This window comes from Lissotriton helveticus, chromosome 12, assembly GCF_964261635.1.
Source record: "Lissotriton helveticus chromosome 12, aLisHel1.1, whole genome shotgun sequence".
Classification (NCBI taxonomy): domain Eukaryota; kingdom Metazoa; phylum Chordata; class Amphibia; order Caudata; family Salamandridae; genus Lissotriton; species Lissotriton helveticus.
The window spans coordinates 743,410,787-743,431,725 of record NC_136073.1 but is presented as its reverse complement, the minus strand read 5'-3'; positions in this window follow the sequence as shown (position 1 = coordinate 743,431,725).

The following is a 20,939-nucleotide window of genomic DNA, read 5'->3' as shown; positions in this document are numbered from 1 at the left end:
TTTCATTCATTTCATTCATTTCATTCATTTCATTTCATTTCCATACTATCCACACGCTTATGTATATACTCTTCCATTTGTTATTCGCCCAAGTCTTCCCTGAATCTGTCCTAAAAAATTATTGTGATATCCCTCTCTCCTCACTTCCCTTGCCTCTCTTCTACTCTCACTTCGTGATATTCATTCTTAAACACTTTATGGTGAAACTATTACGTTCCTCTTCTGCCAAGTAAGTAGACTACCTTCAGTCCTATTCCTTTCTTGGGATACTGCCCATTGCACCTTACCTACAGCCCTATGCACTAGTCACTATATCGAACATCATCTCCATCTCTTTGCTGTGGATGGACATCTTCTTCCTAACTGCCCTTCCTTTTGTGTCTCTTCTGTGCAACAAAAGCAATGTTGCTGATGAAACATGTAACTGGTCATCACTATCTCATGGTCTTTGCTATTCGCTTCTGTCTTCCTGGGGAGAAGCTGGATCTAAATGTATGTTAACTGTGTTTCTAGGTGTCCTGAAAACTGGTAGTCACCTACCCTTACTTGCTGCCTAGATATACTTGCATGTTTTTGCTTTGGCATTTGTAGAGTAACATTAGAGGTAACTTTTAGAGATTGTAAAGGGGTCTCAATGTCGGGGTTCTCAAATACCACTGAGGTTTCCTGGAGCTGCACCAGTGAATAAATAGCAGGTACCTTGGGAGAGGTGTTCATAGGATCATATAGGGGTGGGGGAATAGACGGGGTACTATGGATATCAACTTTCGAGGGGTTCTTAGGCTTCTCACAAAAATCTTGCCATAAAGCTAAAGTGGCTTCTCGCTTCTGTAATTTGGCTCCTGCATATTTACTTCTGAGATGTGTACCAATATGCTCTAGTATTTTGTCGTCAAGTCTCCCTTCTTTTGGCCTGGGATTTGTATGTTTCTGGGAGGCTTTAAACCGTTCTAAATAATATTTTTGCAATTTTCTCTGATCATTTGGAAATATCTTTTCTATATGCACTAAGGGAGTCTCCATGATTATTCGTATTTCAAATTCTTCTACAATGTAATTTTTTTTATCTTTCTGGTCAAATATTACTCTTACTTTAAAAATTACACACGTTTTTTAAAAACAAGAACGTTCATAACTTTGCCTTTATCAATTGTGCAATACACATGAAAATAACATTATGCAACATTACACATCATACTGAGGCCACATTTTATTTATATACACACACACGCACTCACCAACAGCATAAGAAATATGAACACTTCAACTACTTCTAAATGTTAATCAGCATTATTGTACTCTAAACGATAAATACACCTAGCAACCACCGGTCATTTGCCTCTGCGCTCAGAGAGGATAATCTTTTCAAACCATGTATCTCTTTCGAATGACTTCTGGACTTAAGGTCCAGGGCAGTAATTTGCGTGTTCAGATCGTACCTGCAGGTAAAGTGTGGCTACATCAGCTTTGCATCTGTCCCTGTATGTCAAACATTGGAACACATATTGGCACCTTCCAATTTCAAATTTCCCATATTGACCAATTCCAACTTTATATTGGGACTAACAAGGTAACCAGTTATGTAGCGCCTTTCCTGACATTGTGCAACACATGTACACAACCTTGCATGCAATACCCTTATGTCTCTTATAACCTTATATCTCGTATATCTACATCTGTGTTTACTATTGCCAAGGGAAACTACTGATACAATATATACAAAAACAAGGACCATTGTCTGCATTGTCCTCACCTTAAAAAGATGGCACTCTCTGGATACTACCAGTCCCCCATGTACAGCCAGGAATTCAAAGAACACGGTGGCTGCTTTCCTTATCAAAAGGTGTGCAATAATCTATGCAGCAGGGGTAGGTGGTCTTACGGCTTTAGCAGTCAGGTGAGGGCAAGAGGGACTTCCAGGCTGGCTTGCTAACTGTTGCAGGGTGACTTTAAAACTTAACAAAATTAAAAAAAGACAGACTCCTCTTTTACAATGTAAAGACAGCTTTTTACTGTTGTGACCTGGGAATCGACCCTCCTCACACAGGCAGGCAGCCGGTCTCAATTTGCTGGTTCACAATCAGCTTCTTATATACAAAATAAGAAAGTACTTTATTACAGACCAGCAAATAATAATTGACTTAGGGCCATATGTAAAATTGACTTCGCAAATGCCGAAATTGACAGAATTTCGGCGTTTGCGAATGCAATTTGGACTAATGGTATGTATCAAGCAAATCTGCTTGAAAAATAAGGAATCGCAAAAATTGCGATTCCTTATCTTGCGATTGCATTTAAGGAATCGCAAATTTTGCGATTCCTTAAATGCAATGTAAGAAGCCCAAAAAAATAGCTAATTGGCCTTAAGGAATCGCAAATTACCACCAACTTCTAGTTGGTGGTAAGTTGCGAATTCCTTTCAAAATGCATATTTTTTAATTTTTCAAAGTGCCATGTGATGCACATACATGCCCTTAGGGCATGTATGTGCGCCACATGTGCACCCATGCAGATTTCAGGGGTGCAACAGGGTGTCCTTTGGACACCCCTGCACCCTTGAAAATATTCTCAATTTGCGATTCGCAAATTGCGAATCGCAAATTTCCCCTTCATTCCTATGGGCCTCCTCCTTCCTTTATTGCGATTAGCAATTTGCTAATCGCAATTAAGGAATTTTAAGGAATCGCTAAAAAAAGCGATTTTCTACATACATACCATTTTGCGATTTCTAAATAGCGATTCCTTAAAAATCGCTATTTAGAAATCGCAAAACGGAATGTTGATACATATGGCCCTTAGTAGTTACAGATTGAAAGTAGAAAGCATTGAAATGCACGTGGCCCCGTAACCTCAAACTCAAAACTAATTCTCTACCCAGTCTTTATTGCAGTTCCCAACAATGCTTAACAAAGTAACCAGTCTTCATTCTTGAATGCATGTATATTTGTGGTAAATACAATTTTAGTGGTATGTGTGCTTTATCATCGTGCCCCTAAGACCTTAGTATATATTTTTTAAGAAATTTTATCTCCTGCTCTTACTGTCTAGTCAAGCTTCAATCTATTTGGAAATACAAAATAAGTGCCAATAAACCAATGTGCTAAAGCCATACAGTTCTTTAAGCTTGTTAAATACGAGTTGCCTTTTAACTGCATCGCTTTCAAGTTATTTATTATATTATGTCCTCAAGTGAACTCTTCGAATATATTCTTTTACTTCGCATGCGTTACATCGCATGCCTTTACAACGCGGTCGTTACAACAACCGCGTTGTTACAACACCAACTATTACATCACTAGTCATTTCAACGACTTGCTGTGGGGGCGGGCTGGACTTAGGAATAGTATAATTTACTATTCCTACTTCAGTTTGTGCAACAGCAGGGAAGGTGTTGGATTCTAAATCCAACACCAGTGCGCCCCCTACAGCAAGTCGTTGAAACAATTTGCGATGTAATGGTTCACGTTGTAACATTGTAAAGGAATGCGATGTAAGGCATGCGTTGTTATGGCTGTTTCCCAAACTCTTCACCTCTCTCTTGTCTGTACAACATTTTGGCCCACACTGTTCTCTCACTATGTATGACTGTGCAATGCTTTCTGCTGGTGTTTGTTGTTTCGCTATGTTTTCATATTTCACATTTTCCACAACAGTTGTCTCAAAGTGGTTGTAGTGGTGAACCCCGATCGAGAACATCATGACCCATTCCCACACATAGCATTTGACAAATTGCCACTTAACTCACTATGAGAGAATCATTTTGGCAGCAGAAAATGTTTCCATCAAGAGATGTAACACACTAAACCCATATTATCTTTTGCTGAATCCAGAGGGAGATGATGAGGGCAAATGTTACCACAACTGTGCTAGCATTACCAAGTTTTTGCACAAAACCGAGACCCGACAAACTAGATGTACCTCTTCCCGAATCTGACCGCACTCCTTTTGTTGATGGGTCCTGCCTAAGAGACCGACATGGTATCTTAAGAGCCGCTTATGGTGTATGTACCCTAGGTGGCGTCTTGGAAGAGTCCTACCTGTGCCATGTAACTTCTCCACAAGTAGCCAAACTGATTGCCCTGACAAGAGCTTGCTGTAATTCAGAAGGTTCACGAGTCACCATTTACTCTGACAGTTACTATGGGTTCAGGGTGTGTATGACTTAGGATGTCTGTGGTCACAGCGAGGTTTCATGACCTCTTCTGGTTCTCCTGTTTTGGCACTGCATAAGTACTTTACACTTTACCCTAAAGTATGCGCGCCTGCTCTGTGCCACAACTACCAGGGGGTTGAGTTCAGGTTTATTTAGGGACTTTATGGTTTACCCTAGCCAGTTACTGTCATTATTCCTTGAAATGGGCAGCTGCCCTCCTCAAATAATAATCCACTTCTTATACTAGTCTCCTGAGGTGATGGAGCATCAGAAACGTCTCTTTTAAGGTCGTGCAAGTGTACATACATAGTATGGTAAGAGCTTGTCAGTGGCGGTTAGGAGTAATAATGCATTCTTACAAGGGAAGGGAGAGGATCAGCTCATCTGACCACTTTCAGTTCCAATTTATTAAACAAAATGTGGGGTCCATCAGATTTATTAAACCACTACCTGACATCTTGTCTGCCTTCTCAACTTCCCTCTGGGCATCCCTCTGCATACCTCCCAAAGAAAAGAGAGCTTGTACCACTTTCTTCTCTTTGTGGTAGGTCTGTAGAGTTCTGCCCATTGTTGGACAACTATTATGTACATAGGTCTACAGTTGAGAGGGGTCTTACTTACAAGGATACTGGCACATTAAGAGCCCACTCAAAATGGTCTCTGTGCAACAACATATGTTTAAAACAAAATTATGGGCATGTGTGGAATTCTGCATGTGCAAGCTGAGACTAAGAACGGATGTATGACGTTACAACGCAGGCTATTACAACGCCTGTCTTTACAACACGGTTTTTACATCGCATACCATTACAACGCATATCGCTTTTGGGTGCTGGATAGTGAATAGTTTAAATTACTATTCCAACTCCAGTCCCCGTGGACACTAGGGAAGGTGTTGGATAGTAAATTAAACTTATTCCCTATCCTAGAGCGCCCCCCAGCGCAATGCGTTGTAATAGTTTGCGTTGTAATGACCGCGTTGTAATGGTAGTGCGTTGTCAATCAATCAATCAATCAGGTCATTTGTAGAGCGCACTACTCACCCGTAGGGTCTCAAGGCGCTGGGAGGGGGGGGGGTGCCGCTACTGCTCGAACAGCCAGGTCTTGAGCTTCCTCCTGAAGGAGAGGTGGTCTTGGGTCAGGCGCAGATTGGTCGGAAGTGAGTTCCAGGTCTTGGCGGCCAGGTAGGAAAAGGATCTTCCTCCTGTTGTCGCTCTTCGGATGCGGGGGACGGCGGCGAGGGCGTGGTTGGTTGATCTGAGGAGGCGCTTGGGAGTGTAGAAGTTGATCCGGTTGTTGAGGTAGCTCGGGCCTTGGTCGTGTAGGGCTTTGTGCGCGTGGGTGAGGAGCCGGAAGGTGATTCTCTTGTTGACCGGGAGCCAGTGCAGATCTCTCAGGTGTCCGGAGATGTGGCTGCGTCGGGGGATGTCGAGGATGAGTCTCGCCGAGGCGTTCTGGATCCGCTGGAGTCTCTTCTGGAGTTTGGCCGTGGTTCCGGCGTAGAGGGCGTTGCCGTAGTCCAGTCGGCTGGTGACGAGGGCTTGGGTGACCGTCTTCCTCGTCTCGGTGGGGATCCACCGGAAGATCTTACGTAGCATGCGCAGGATGTTGAAGCATGACGAGGAGACGGCGTTGACTTGTCTGGTCATGGAGAGGGAGGAGTCCAGGATGAAGCCCAGGTTGCGTGCGTGGTCCGTCGGTTTGGGTGCGGTGCCCAGGGCGGGGGGCCACCAGGAGTCGTCCCAGGCGGAGGGCGTGGAGCCCAGGATGAGGACCTCCGTCTTGTCTGAGTTCAGTTTCAGGCGGCTGGTCGTCATCCATTCGGCTACGTCTCTCATCCCTTCGTGCAGGTTGGCTCTGGCGGTGGCGGGGTCGTTGGTCAGGGAGAGGATCAGCTGGGTGTCGTCGGCGTAGGAGATGATGTTCAGGTTGTGTTGGCGTGCGATGGCCGCGAGGGGGCTCATGTAGACGTTGAAGAGGGTTGGGCTCAGCGAGGATCCTTGGGGTACGCCGCAGATGACTTTGGTGGCCTCTGACTTGTACGGTGGTAGGCGGACTCTTTGTGTTCTTCCGTCGAGGAAGGAGGTGATCCATTCCAGTGCCTTCTCCTGGATTCCGATGTTGCTGAGGCGCTGTACTAGGGTGCGGTGGCAGACAGTGTCGAAAGCCGCGGAGAGGTCCAGGAGGATGAGGGCCGCTGTTTCTCCGTTGTCCATCAGAGTTCGAAGGTCGTCGGTGGCGGCGATGAGGGCGGTCTCGGTGCTGTGGTTCGCTCGGAAGCCGGACTGTGAGGGGTCGAGGGATCCATTCGTCTCGAGGAAGGCGGCCAGCTGTTTGTTGACGGTCTTCTCGATGACTTTGGCCGGGAACGGGAGGAGCGAGATGGGACGGTAGTTCTTGAGGTCGGTGGGGTCTGCTGTGGGTTTCTTGAGGAGAGCGCTGAGTTCGGCGTGCTTCCAGCTCTCAGGGAAGGTGGCGGAGTCGAAGGAGGTGTTGATGATGTCCCGCAGGTGGGGTGCGAGGACAGCGTCGGCCTTGTTGAAGACGTGGTGAGGGCAGGGGTCAGTCGGAGATCCTGAATGGATGGAGTTCATGGTGCGGATGGTGTCTTCGGTGCTGATCGGAGTCCAGGTGCGGAGGGTGGTGGTGGGTGGCGTCGTTGCGGTTGTGGCTTGCGTTGGTTGGTTGTTGAAGCTGTTGTGTATGTCCGTGATCTTGTTGTGGAAGTAGGACGCGAGGGAGTTGCAGAGGTCTTGCGACGGTGTGATGTCGTTGTTTCCGGCGTTGGGGTTGGAGAGCTCTTTCACGATGTTGAAGAGTTCCTTGCAGTTGTGTGCGTTGTTGTCCAGCCGGTCCTTGTATTCATTTTTCTTGGTGGCGCGGATCAGTTGGTGGTGTTTCCGGGTGGCGAGCTTGAGGGTGGTCATGTTGTCCGTCGTTGGTTCCCTTCTCCAGGCTTTCTCGAGGGCTCGACAGTTCTTCTTGGAGCTCTTGAGTTCGTCGGTGAACCATGGTGTTTTTCTGCTGCAGGATCTGCTGGGCGGGGTCCTTAGAGGGGCGAGTTCGTCCGCGCAGTTGCTGATCCACTTCGTGAGGTTGTCGGCGGCCTGGCTGGGGTTCGCTGAGTTGGCGGGAGGGTGCTGGCTCAGGGAGGCGGTGAGCTGGTCGGCTGTGATCTTGTTCCAGCTTCTTCGAGCAACCTGTTGCTGGCGGTGGTGGATCGTCGTTCTTCTGAAGGTGAAGTGGACGCAGCTGTGGTCCGTCCAGTGGAGTCCTGTTGCGTGGCTGAAGGTGACGTCTTTGCTGGATGAGAAGACGGCGTCGAGTGTGTGTCCGGCGAGGTGGGTGGGGGTGGTCACCAGTTGCTTGAGTCCGAGGTTGTCGAGGTTGTCGAGCAGGGTGATGGTGTTGCGGTCGTTGTTGTTCTCCAGGTGGAAGTTGAGTTGTAAAAGTTTCGTTGTAAGTGATGTTTACCACTAAGAACCTGTGTGATCTTGTGCTGTAATATGCTGTCAACCTATGAAACCCATGACCATGGTAAAGTATTAGAACCCAAAGCTGTTGACAAGGATACCAAATTGATCTTGTGGGTGCTCGCTCCTTCTAGGCGCAGAACACCACCAGTTGCTAATTTTTTGTTCTTGGATTGGGAGTCCCACTCAGATTACATGGTTGGACCAGGCTTTCCTGTGAATGATAACAGCAGCAATCAAAGCAAAGGGGATGCGGCTAACACATCAGAAGTGCCAAGGCACAACCTGCAGTCATGTCTGATTTTCCCTATAAGGGGGAGGAGGTACTGGATGCCACGGTGATTCTCAGCTACACTTGGCTTTTCTCCTCTATTCATCTCACTATCTGATATGTGATGAACATCTGTTTTCCCTAGGTGAGACTGCAGCTGGGCCAATTGTTCTCCGATCATAGAACCGGAAGTAACACTGGGAACAGGTGCAAACATGGAGAATCTAATACTTGTTTTTGGCTGTGTTTCTTGCTACTGTTTGAGTTTTTGCTTCTTTTACGACTGACGTGACTTGCTCAAAGCTAGTAAAACAAGCACTGAGAGACATTCTCGAGGGACGAGTCTCAGTCATGACATCCAAGACCAAAGAGGGAGCATTTCTATTGTCTTCTCGCGTACTTCAGCCAACAATTGGCACTCCAGAATTGAAAGCATGTTGAACAGTGCAGATATGATGATCCAGCCTTTTGACATACTCTCTTACTGGAACATCTCGATAGCTCATTTTAAAAATTACCTATCGGCTAATAAAGAGAAAGATCTATCCAATAGGCCTATTCTACCACCAAAAGGCCTATTCCATTTCACCTGGTGGGGGAGAAATGCATGAATGTTCTTCACTCTTCCAAACAAACGCTGGGGTAATAATTACAATGCCACAATAGCAGCCATAAATGGGCAGCACAGCACACAGTCAAAATCCGACTGCGAGAGGTTCATTGTCAAACTAAGCAAGGTCTGGACAAAACTATAATCTCATTCTCAATCTCTTCATGGAGAAGTGTGGCTCACTGGTTAGAGAGGAAGACTCTGAAGCAGAGATCAGGCCCAGGACCAGGGTTCAAGTCCCGACGCGGCAGGGTCTTGAGCTCAATGTCCGCGGACTCGATAATTCTCGCCTCGGTGCCTACTCTAATCATGGGTCCCACGCTGCAACTCTGGCAATAGCTTGCTTAATCTCCACAACGGCCCCATCAACACTGGGATGCCTGGCTTCACCTCGGGGGTGCCCAGGAGGGGCTTCTCACAGGGAGAGCCAGGAAGGGTTCCACAGCGTTATACAGCGCCGGGACGCCCCGTTGGGGCAGCTGTGCGCTTTACAAAATACACTACATACATACATACATACTTTCTATGTTCGCCTGTGCAATCCTGCCAGCACACCTGAGCTAGACCACACAGATGAAGAAATTCGAGCTGGAATAATCCAGGTCTGCTGATCGCAAAAACTAAGGAGAGAATTCTACACCAAGTGAAAATGACACTACTGGCTATGCTCACTCTAGAGCATTCTCTTGAATTATCAGAGGTGGGTGCTGCTTACGTGGTAGCCTCTCTAGCCACTGCCCCATCAAAATAGAACTGGTTAATCAGTGAGCAAAGAAAGTGATGTTTTAGTCAAGATGCCTATCAAGTAACCTAATATATTCTGCAGTAAATATAGCAACCCTGAATATAGGATGTTAACTGCCAGCAAAAGGAAAAACTGTTTGCCAAAGCCTGCCGATCATCAAGTGACAGCAAAGTTGAGATGGACTTTGTGTGTTTGCCTTTGCTGGTGGTTTATTGTTTTCTGGTTTGTTTATATTTTTATTGGATGGGGGGTCCTCTCTCCGGTGAGCTTTTTACTTGTGGCCCTTTTGGGAGGGTCCATCCAGTCACATCTGTCTGTGTGGTCCCTTCCATGGTCTGTCCCCCTATCTCGGCTCCATAGCATAAGACATATATCCCCATGGTTCTTTACAACCTGATGGAAGTTAAGGTAGTAGCTATAATGTCGGAGGCCTTATCAATCCTACCAAGCGGAGGGCAGTGCTCTCCTTACTCGAGCATTCGGAGGAGGATATATTTTTACTTCAAGAAACCCACCTGCTTCACAAAGATAGACAGCGTATGCAATCCAGGGGGTTACCCTTGCAGTTCTGGTCTTCAGGAAAGAGTAAGAAGGGTGGGGTGGCCATCCTGTTTTTCAAATGCTTTAGAGGTTCCATAGAGGGCTCAGTTGCAGAGATTAAGGGGCACCTCTTTGCGATGAGGATACAAATCAGCACCTACAACCTCACAATAGCCTCAATCTATTCCCCAAACGAACATCAGGAGAAGTTCCTGACTGAGGACCTGGCCGAGGTTCTCCACACGCCCGACTCCTTGGTTGTGGTGGGTGGCAATTTAAAATTGGTCATGGATGCAAGGAGGACCGCTCTAACCCGAGGACTGGGGGGCAGGATCTATGTCAGGGAGTGGTAGGGAGTGGTAGGAGGATTGTGGGATCAGGGACGTATGGCGGAGCCACCACCCCAGTGATAGAGACTATACACATTACTCGATAGCTCATAAGTCTTACGCCTGATTGGACCACTTTCTTGAAACCCAGGCCGCATGGGTATGCACATCTTTTCTGCACCTCAAAAATTATTTTTTACTTGAAGTTTGGGGCTGCTGAATGCCAGCTACCCTTTGTCATGTGTGGAAATATGGAAATTGGTGCTCTGTGATCTGTCAGGAAAAGAGATGCTGGAGCCTGCCTTGAAGAATGCAGCTGGCTGACTGCTGAGGAAGAGTGCTAGAGGTACTCTTGCCTGAAGAAGATCATACCTATAAGGAGTGAACTGTGAGGAACTGGGAGTGGAGCAACTTGGAGATGTGTGCTGCTAAACAGAGAAGTATCTGCACCTCAGGCTGTGTGGAGAGGTTTCGAGACCCCAGCATTACTGCTTTGTGTCCAGGAAAGTATCTCCTGTAGATGAGACATGCCCAGGGATACCACAAATGTATTTTGTGGTATCCCTCCCATGAAGACATAGAGCCTGTGATTAATTGGACGGAGAAAATCGTGATCACATTTGACAGCCTTATCTGAAAGTGCCCTAGGCAGCTTAGCACTAGGTCAGACCCCTCTCCAGAATCAGTGGTGGCCTCAGTCTCTATCTCCTGGTCACTGCTGCGACATATGGTGGGCTGGTTGTTTGGGTGGCTGGGTTGTGTTTGGGTCCGAGAAAGATTGCCCCAGTGAAAATTCAATGGAACACAACCAGAGAGCAGAGTGCAAACTCCTCATCGTTGATGGTGGTGCTGCCTGTCTTTGTCAGGAAGGGGCAGGTGCACCACATGCAGAAGGCTTGGTCTGAGGAAACATCAACTGGGCTGAGGCAGAGCAACTGTGATCGCACTTGTTGGGTTGGTAGGAAACACAACATTCAATAAGGTCTCATGTTCTACTGGCACTCACAGCCTTGGTCTGCCTGAGGAACAACAAAGATAGAAATTTAATGTCACCCAGGGAGAATTTCATTGGGTACTATCCACGATCCACCTTACCACAGTTACTTGAGGACGAACAGATGGACTTAAAAGAGTACAAATAAGAATTGTACCCACCACTTATTCAATGAGGGCTAATGCCCTAACTTTCATTTTAGAACTATGTTATACCTTTCTCAGAGGAGCGGCATAGATTAGTTCTATGAGTCTCAGCACACAGCGATTATTGCTTTCACAACTTTGTATTATTTGTTTGCTCTCAATTGTTTGAACTGTTTAGATTTCTTTGTTAGAACTAGGACTTTTCATGTGCGCCCACTGCTACTTTGCCAGCCACGGCACAAGGACCAGCACACCAACCAGCCCTACCCCGAACACATCACAGACACCACCTGTACAAAAACCAATTCGCATGTGCCCTTCTCAACCCACGCTTACTATGCAAGCATTCTTTTGAATTATGTGACCTCATCGCCTCCCTCACACTGGGCATCCATTCTCCACAACAAAACCATACAGTGTACTAGCACCACCGACAAAACCACCACTCCCATGGAACATCTCAATTTCATGCTCCACATGGATGACAAGACAACTATCAGAGGTACCCTCACATTCTGACCCATGGCCCTGCCTCCAGTTTCTGCAGCACCATCGCCGACTACAATGAACCCCTCTTCTTCGGCGACCTAAATTTCCACGACTCCAATGACAAAAACACTGCACCCCCCCGAAATATGAGCAGCCTCTGATTGACCCAGAATGTCCACCACCCTACACACACTGCTGGACACACACTGGACCCAATTTTCACCTTCAGCAACCGTATCAAATACAGCCATGTCATAAAATTCACATGGACCGCTCACTCCATCATCCACTTCAGCATCTCCAGCCCCCGCACCATCACCCCCAAGATGACCAACACCATCCACTGGAGGTAGAACAAAATCTCTGAGACCCGCTGTGCAAATGCCCTCAACACCTCCAAGCTTACTACCGACACCAACCTCGCACAGTGAGTGAAAAACATTAATGCATGGATCACACATTCCACAGACAGAATCATCCCTCTCAAGAGTAACATCCGGAGAAAAGGCCAGATGGTATATCCAAGAAGTCAGGACAGTGAACTGAGACAGCAAACAGTTGGAGAGAAGATGGTTCAAGGACACCTCGGACAGGGCAGCCTTCAAGCCCTCCCTCAACCTCTACCACCACCTCCTGGGGGCAACAAAGGAGACAGCTCTTGCCGCACACATGGAAACCAGCATCAACAACACCAAGGAATCTTTCAACATTATTAAGGAATTCTCCTACCTGTCTGCCAGCAAAAAACAACATCACATCATCACAGGAGCTGTGCAACAACCTCGACCACTTCTTCATTGACAAGATCGCAACCTTATACAGGAACTTCAAACCCAAACCCACACCTACGGACTTCCTTGACAGATACAACACCACCGTAACTGACACAAACCACACACTGACCATCTGGAATATCCTCTCAACCCATGACACCACCTCCACCATGAAATCCATCCACTCAGGAGCTCCTACAGACTCATGCCTGCACCAAACCTTCAACCTCATAAACCAAAGGTTTAGCCAGGAACTCACCATCTTACTCAATACCTCTATCACTTCTGCAACATTTCCCGACACCTGAAAACACGCAGATGTCAGCCACTACTCAAAAAACCCTCCGCTGACCCCAGCAAACTCAAAAACCTCTGGACAATCTCTCCCATCCCATTCCCAGTGAAGGTACTGGAAAGGATTATCAACAATCAACTCTTGACACACCTGCTACTCGACTCCTTCCAATCTGGCTTCCGCAGCAATCACAGCACAATCGCAAGCACTGATGACAATCAAACCCTGCTCAACTATTGAGAAACAGCTGCTTTGATCCTCCTTGACCTCTCAGCAGCATTCTTCACCGTATCCCACCACACTCTGATCGAAAGGATCTAACATATCGGCATCTAAGGGGACGCGCTCAGATGGATCATCTCCTTCTTCACAAAAAGAACCCAGAGGATCCACTTCTCACCTTTCGCCTATGAACAATGTTTGCACCCCATATGTTTTTAAGGAAAAAGCGCCCTCTCAGAGGCTATTTGAGATAACCAAGCAGCCATATTAAGATAACAAACATTGTGTTTTATTGAAAAAAAAATGTGTTTTTCACCAAATTGTTTCGGTTTATTCCTTGATGTGTTTATCACAAATTTGTTTTGGTTTATTGCTTGATTTGCCTTACTTCTTTGTTGGTGTAAACAGCATGATTTATTTTCATTTTGTTTTCATTAGCAGATCTTTTTTTTCTAAGTTAGTTTAAGAATGATTACTTAAGTCACATGGTTCTCACACGTTAGGATAGTTGTACGGCAGGTTTGAAAAGGTTGCACGTGCGGTGTTCACAATGGGGCTTTGGGGGGGTGGCTGTCCAGCAGGGAGGCTCACACTCTTGGTTTTGTTTTGCCATGGGTGCAGCCCGGGCCCAATTTTGCTCTCTTTGGGCTGCATTTGGGCTTCGGGCTTGGGTTTTAGGCCAGACATATTAGGGGCTGTGTAACCATTTTGTAAGCTGACACTGCAGCCAGCAGTTAGGGACAGTTTTCAATCACAGTTTCCAAACATTGAGATCTACCGTTTAGTTTTATGGTAGTGAGGCAGAGTGAAATCAAGAGTTTCTGGTAAGGTTATATGAGCGTATGGGTCAAAAGTAGGGGCCTCAGGCAAACAGGAGGGGGTACTCTGCGGGAACGAGTAGAGGAGGTTTTAGGCAGACGGTTTGGGGGGGCACTGACACTTACCTGAAGAACAGTACAGGTCCAGGGGGTATTAGCAGTTGTGCCCAACCCAATGGGAGACAGGGACGGATAGGGATATTAAACCCTGCCCGCCGGACCTTGCCATTTCATTGTAGGATCAATGGGTGCAAGAGGCACACACCTCGGGTGAGCCAGATGCTGCTCCGCAGTACCAAGTGGAAGTGATGGCAGGGTCTTGGAAGGCCAGCCGGACCACAGCCAGGGACTACGGACTCAGTGATAAGTGGAGGTTTGATATGGTCACGTTGTGGTGACAGCCCGGTTGGGCCGATGCGGCCTCTAGCTCCGCGGTGACATGGTCAATGCAGAGACAGAAAGAGGTGGCAGAACGGCAGCGAAAGCTCCCGCCACATGTGGAGCACAATTTGGAGGAATTTATTCAGCGTATGCGACAGTGTGCTGAAGCACATTTGGGGGAGGAAATAGAGCAAGATGGGGGCTATGGGAAGAAATACCATTGGATTATGAAGAAGATAGCATAGAGGAGGGGGAGATAGTAGATGAAGAAAGGAGGGGACAAGTAATTTTGCGCCTAGTATGTTGCAGGACACAGAGCAGGAAGTGGTTGTCCCGGCCAAGCCTCATGCAACTCAACCCTCTGCAGGACTGGTTAGGCAGCGTGATCCAGTGAGGATGACAACCTTGAAGCCTGTTAAGAAAGTGGGCAAAAGGCTGGCCAGTTAGTCCAAGGTGGAAGGTGTCCACGGGAACTGAGGCATGAGGGGAGGACGGGGAGATCAATCTGCGCAAAGGACAATGTGTACAGGACGCAGGGGTAGGTACAGAAGGGCGTAAGACAGAGGGGGAGACAGGGTCTAGTGGAAACACAAGGAAGTGAGCTTTCCCGCTCACTGCTGTCTGAGCGGGAAAGCTCAGACAGCAGTGACAGAGATGGATGACACAGGAGATGGCAAAACAGATGGAGGAAACTGCCAAGCGATGGGGGCCAAAGAGAGCAAAAAGGTATTTTTGCCTAAAATCAACTAAACCAATGAAACCAACTAAACGTTTGGGAGCATACATCATGTTAGCCACAAAAGAAAATATTTGGAAGGGAGAATATGTGGATATGTTGAAGCTCCTGCATAGGGAATTGCGGCCCAAAGAGAGATCGAAAGAGGATCATAGAAAACTGGACAGCAGCTTTTCTGATTTTCGCTAGTGTATATTGCGAGAAATACCCAGACAGGTGTGTGTCCTTGTTTAAATACATGGACGTGGGTAGGAGGGCACAGGTGACATATGGGGTTATGCATGGTCGCACTACTACAAAGAGTTCCGAGCCAGACTAGTTTGGGATCCCGAGGCAAATTAGGAAGGTATTGTATCACCAGATGATGGAGGCAGTCAACTTTGGGAAGACAACGTATACGGCCAGTGGGCTACATTTAGTTTTACCGCCCTTTTCAAAAATCACCCCACCAGGGGAGGGGTAGGATACACACCGAAGGAGGTGGGGGGGTCCAGGGGTATGTTGGGATTACAATAAAGGAACCTGTACGCGGGGATATTATAGATTTCGTCATGAATGCTCAAAATGCGCAGGAAGGCTCCCATTGGTGCAATGCTTCGGGCAGGATTGCAGGAAGGGGACAGCAAGGGCGGGCAAGGTTTCCAACAACAGACTGCTTATAGTGGACAGCAGGGACAACAGGGGGCTGAGAGGCAGCGGAGGAAGAGGGGCGCAGGGTTACATGGGCAAATGCTCATACATCCATTAAGAATGACTGCATGGATGCCTGGCTGACATTCTACCCACAGGAGCAGGATGCATAGTTACTGAGTAAGGGTTTCAGGGAAGGTTTTAAATTGGGGTATGAGGCCCCTCGGACAGCAAGATGGGCAGGGAATCTGAAGTCAGTGGTGGCTCATACATCAGTGGTTTGGGGAAAATTGAAAAAGGAAGTTGAAGCATGGCGCATGGAGGGCTCATTCGCTGTTAGCCCGATAACGGATTTGATTATTTCTCCGGTGGTAGTGGTGCCAAAGAAAGAACCAGGCTAGTATTGGTTGATTCAGAAATTGTCATGGCCACAGGAAGGGTTAGTGAATGATTTCATATCGAGAACCTGACATTAGTTTCCTATTCATCAGGGGACAAATCGAGGGACCTAGTGGAACACGTTGGCAGGGATGCCTAAAAGGCAAAATGTGACATTAAGGCTGCCTTCCATCTGATGCCAGTATACCCAGAGGATTTTCAGCTGCTGGGCATCCAAGTGGATGGGAACATATTTGTGGATAAGGAGTTTCTCATGTGCTGTTCAATATCATGTGCCTTGTTCGAGAAGTTTAGTTCCTTCTTGCAATGGGTCTTCCTTTGGAAAACGGGCAAAGAGAAGGTGACACACTACCTTGATGACATCTTCCTGGTGGGATGGCCTGGTTCGTTGCACTGTCGGCAACAGTTGGCATATTTCCAAGAGCTCAATGGGGCACTAGCTGAGCTCCTGGCACCAGAGAAGACGCAGGGTCCAAGCATGGTGTTGTCATTTCTAGGTATTGAGTTGGATTCGGTGGCCATGGAAGCGAGGTTCCGGCGGATAAGAAAATGCATGTGAGATTGATTATTGATGACATGTTGGCCAAGACAAAAGGGATGGTGAGGATGGTACACGTGCTGCTAGGGCATCTGAACTTTGCATGCAGGGTAGTTAGGTCAGGAAGGGCATTTTTCAGGAGATTGAGCAGGTCATTAGCGGGATTCATGTTGCAACACCATCACATGTGACTGTCCGCAGGGACGAAAGAGGATTTACACATGTGAGGCAAGTTCTTAGAAGAATTCAATGGCATTCCCATGTCCGCACCAGAGGAGTGCGAATGGGACGTGCAGATATTTTCCGACGCTGTAAGAGCATGCCGGTTTGGGATGTACTGGCAGGGCAGGTGGTGCCCAGAGGTATGCCCGGTGCTCAGTTGGTTTCGTTCTTTTCTAGCCAACCGCCGACAAACGGTCTGGGTCTCCCCTGGATCCGCTGAGATGTCGCCTTTGGGAGTCGGAGTTCCTCAGGGCTCGGTATTGAGCCCTACTCTATTTAACATCTTTATGACCCCTTTGGCGGCATTGGCGGAGTCCTTCGGGGCCCAGATCGTTTCATACGCCGATGACACCCAGCTTCTCTTTACCTGCCGGAAGGGTGAAGAATTTGATGGTGAAAGTATCTGGGATTGCCTTGGGGCTGTTTTTAATTGGTTCCAACTGAACAGCCTCAAGTGCAACTCAGACAAATCGGAGATACTTTTCTTCGGATGTCCATCTGTTCCGGATTGGCACGGGTGGTGGCCCGCCGACATGTTCCCCCCAGCTCATCCATCCCAGTCAGCTAAGAACCTGGGAGTTAAAATTGATAATGGGGTGACACTTAAACCCCAGGTGCTGGCTCTCACTGGAACATGTTTTGGCATCCTCAAGATGCTCCAGAAGTTCCTTCCGTTACGTTCGGAGGAACATAGAAGAACAACAGTTCAGGCCCTCATTGGATCCAGATTGGATTATGCTAACATCTTATACCTTGGCCTCCCGGAGTACCTCCTACAACACCTACAGGTGGCCCAGAATGCTGCCGCGCGAGCCATCTGCGGCCTCCATAGGCGAGCCAGTGCTTCGAGCTTATTGCAAGTTCTTCATTGGCTCCCCATCCGGAAGCGGATAATATTCAAGGCTATGACGCTGGCCCACAAAGCCATGCATGCCACGGGAGCTCAATACTTGCAAAGGAGGATGGCTTTTTACCATCCAGCACGATCCTTGAGATCGGAGTCTCTTTCGTTTGCGGTAGTTCCCCGAATAAAAAAAGCCCGCATTGGAGGACGGTCATTTAGGCTGTAGGCCCCTCAGCTGTGGAACTCCCTACCTCTGACCCTGCGTTCTACGCCTAACTTATTAGCGTTTAGGAAGGGTTTAAAGACCTGGCTCTTTACCTGTTAGAGACTACCCGCCTTGTTCTAGGATCTGCGACTGCTGGTCTCTATTTTCATTGTTATGTTTTGTCTGCTCCTTTCTAGGTCTGATAGTACAAAGCGCCGGGACACTCCTTGGAGTAGCCGTGCGCTATAGAAGCCCTATAATAACATAACATAACAATGGAAGAATGGGGGCAGGAGTATTGCTTTCTTGGAGATGTTTCCTTTAGTCATAGCGGTCACAGTGTGGATGCAGAGCCTAGCGCATAGAAACGTCATTTTCGGGGTGGTTAACGTGGCAGTGGTGCAGGTGGTCAACAAGCAGTCAGCAAGAGATGAGCAGGTCTTGAAGTTGATGAGAGTATTCATTCTAAGTTGTCTGAAGTGTGATATACAGTTGCGGCCGAAGCACATCCCGGGAGTGGATAATGACATTGCAGATGCTTTGTCTCGTTCGCAGTGGGGGAGGTTCCAGGATTGGCCACGGAGAGGGAGTTTCAGAAGACCCTGGTGCCTGCGGGGATGTGGTCCGTAGGAGACAAAGGATGCTGCAACTGGTGGTAGGGTCATTAGGAGTTTTTACGAGACGGGCATATGGCCAGGATCTGGCAGGCCTTTATAACAGTAGGGGCAAGGAGGAGGACAGGGACTTGGGCCGGACAGGAGGATGTCATACAGTTCATTATGTCTCTGATAGGGGTTTGGTGAAGTTCACTGTTGCTGCCAAGCTAGCGGGGATAGCACTCATGGACAAGTTGTGGTGGGGATATGGCCCTTCGGCAGGTGAATCAGGAAAGTGTATGCTGGAAGGTTGGGCCAGGTAAGCAGGGAAAGGACAGCGGGCCAGGATGCCGGTGTCAAAAGCATTATTAGGCAGGATGATAGAGGAGCTACCCAGGATATGCATTAGCTTATAGGAAGCAGATTTATTTGCTGCCTTAATGTAATGGCTGTATTTCAGAGCATTCAGAGTATCAGAGTTGTTGGGGAGGAAATGGATTGCAGGCCTTCATTGAGGGAAGTACACGAAGTGAAGCGGTCATGATCCTCCTCACACACTCGAAGACGGACCAAAGGGGTGTGTAGAAGACAGTATTACTAGGGGCCAATGAAGAGGCTTTGATATGTCCCGTTCGATGGGGGTACGTATTACAAACATGGACATGTGTCTTTTCAGGTGCAGTAGCAGGGCCAGAGTCGGAGGCGCTAGCCATTTGCATAGTCTAAAGATCTTAAGGACTGTCTTGCAGCAACTTTTAATTGGATGACGAACAACCATTTAAAGTGCAACACCGGAAAAACCGAAATCCTACCCATAGGGAACCACAATCTTTTTTCCCCAACAGCGTGTTGGCCAGTGGATGCCGAAGTGCCCCCCAATACAATTGCATCCGCCCGCAATTTGGGCATCAAATTCGACAACCATTTATCCTTCAAACCCCAGGCTGTAGCAGTGGCATGCATGTGCTTTCAGATCATAAAAGCACTAAGGAAGTTCTTTGATCTTCTCCCGCTATCGGCGAGGAAAACAGTCGCAGTGGCCTTAATAAGTTCTAGGCTGGACTATTGTAATGGACTATATGTTGGAGCTAACAAAATCGTTCTCCATAAATTACAGATGGTCCAAAATGCGGCAGCCCGCCTTGTATTGCGCCTGCCCCGTAAGTCATCAGCCTCAGCAGCTTTAAACACCCTTCACTGGCTGCCAATAGGTAAAAGAATCTTGTTTAAACTTCTTTTAATCACCTTTAGGGCTTTTCACCAGCGAGGCCCAACCTATTTATGTAACGGGTTTAAAAGATACCATCCAACGCGCTGTCTGAGATCTGCGAGCCAGAACTTACTTACTCCTCCTCACTTCAAGTTGGCCACAAAAGGTGGCAAATCCCTTTTCGTATTGGGAACTAAAGCCTGGAACAAACTTCCCCTTTTCTTGCGGTCTTTTTCTCAAGAAGCTCCCTTCCAGAAGGCTTTAAAAACGCGGATTTTTTCTTTGCCTGACGTTATCTGTAGGACCCTAGTGTAATGTTTGTGTAGAATTCAGGACACCCTTTTTCCTTCCAACTCCTCCATCTGAGTTGTGTGAGCGCCAAGATACTCCTTGGAGTGAAAGTTGCGCGTTAGAAATGTCCCTTACATTACATTACATTACATTACATTACATTAGTCGGGCATTCATTCGTCAAGTTGGCAGAGAGACACTAGCTTCAAAAAGGGAAAGGTGTTAACTTAGGATTGGAACCTGCCTTGTTTAAAATATGTTGGCATGGGAAAGGGGGTTTGCGCTGGCACAAGCTCAATCCCAGTTTGAATAAATTGATGCCAGAATGTTCTAATAATTAATTTCGGGGAGAATGATTTAGTGGTTTGCAAGGGATTGGCCCTACTAAAGCAAATGAAAAGGGACTTGAGGGAGATTAGGCAGCAGTGGTCGGGATGCTTTGTCGTTTGGACTGAATTCTTTCCTGGAAGACAATGGAGGGCGCCGCCATTGATAAAGCCAGGAGGAAGATAAAAAGGGACATGAGGGTCTTTTGTGGTGAGTCAGGTTTCGGTAGAGTGGAACAACCAGAACTAAGATATGCTGCAGTGTACTTTTTCAGGGTTGATGGCGTTCATTTGTCTCACTACGGGATGGAGATTTACCTGATATACAAATAAAGGAGGTTTTAGACAAAGCACTATACATACGAAGATACCCAAGAATAGCCTAGGTGATGGGGGGGGGGGGTTGGCAGGAAAGTTATAGGGACTGTTTCTGAGTGGCGTCTGGTAGCTGGTTCTGTACAGTTTTCCTGTTCACTTTATGGTTGGGAACAGGTTACTCCAGGAGCAGATAATAAGGGTAGGATAGGAGTTACTTAGGGGCCCGTTATGATAGCGGATAATCCGCATCCTCCGGGCCGTCGGAAGCCACCGCCGGCCCGGAGGATGCGGATTATCCGCTGCGGACTGAGAAAAGACCCCCCGCCAGATTAGGATGGCTGGGGCATCTTTGTTCAGTCCACCGCTTTTCCGCCGCGGTCGCCTT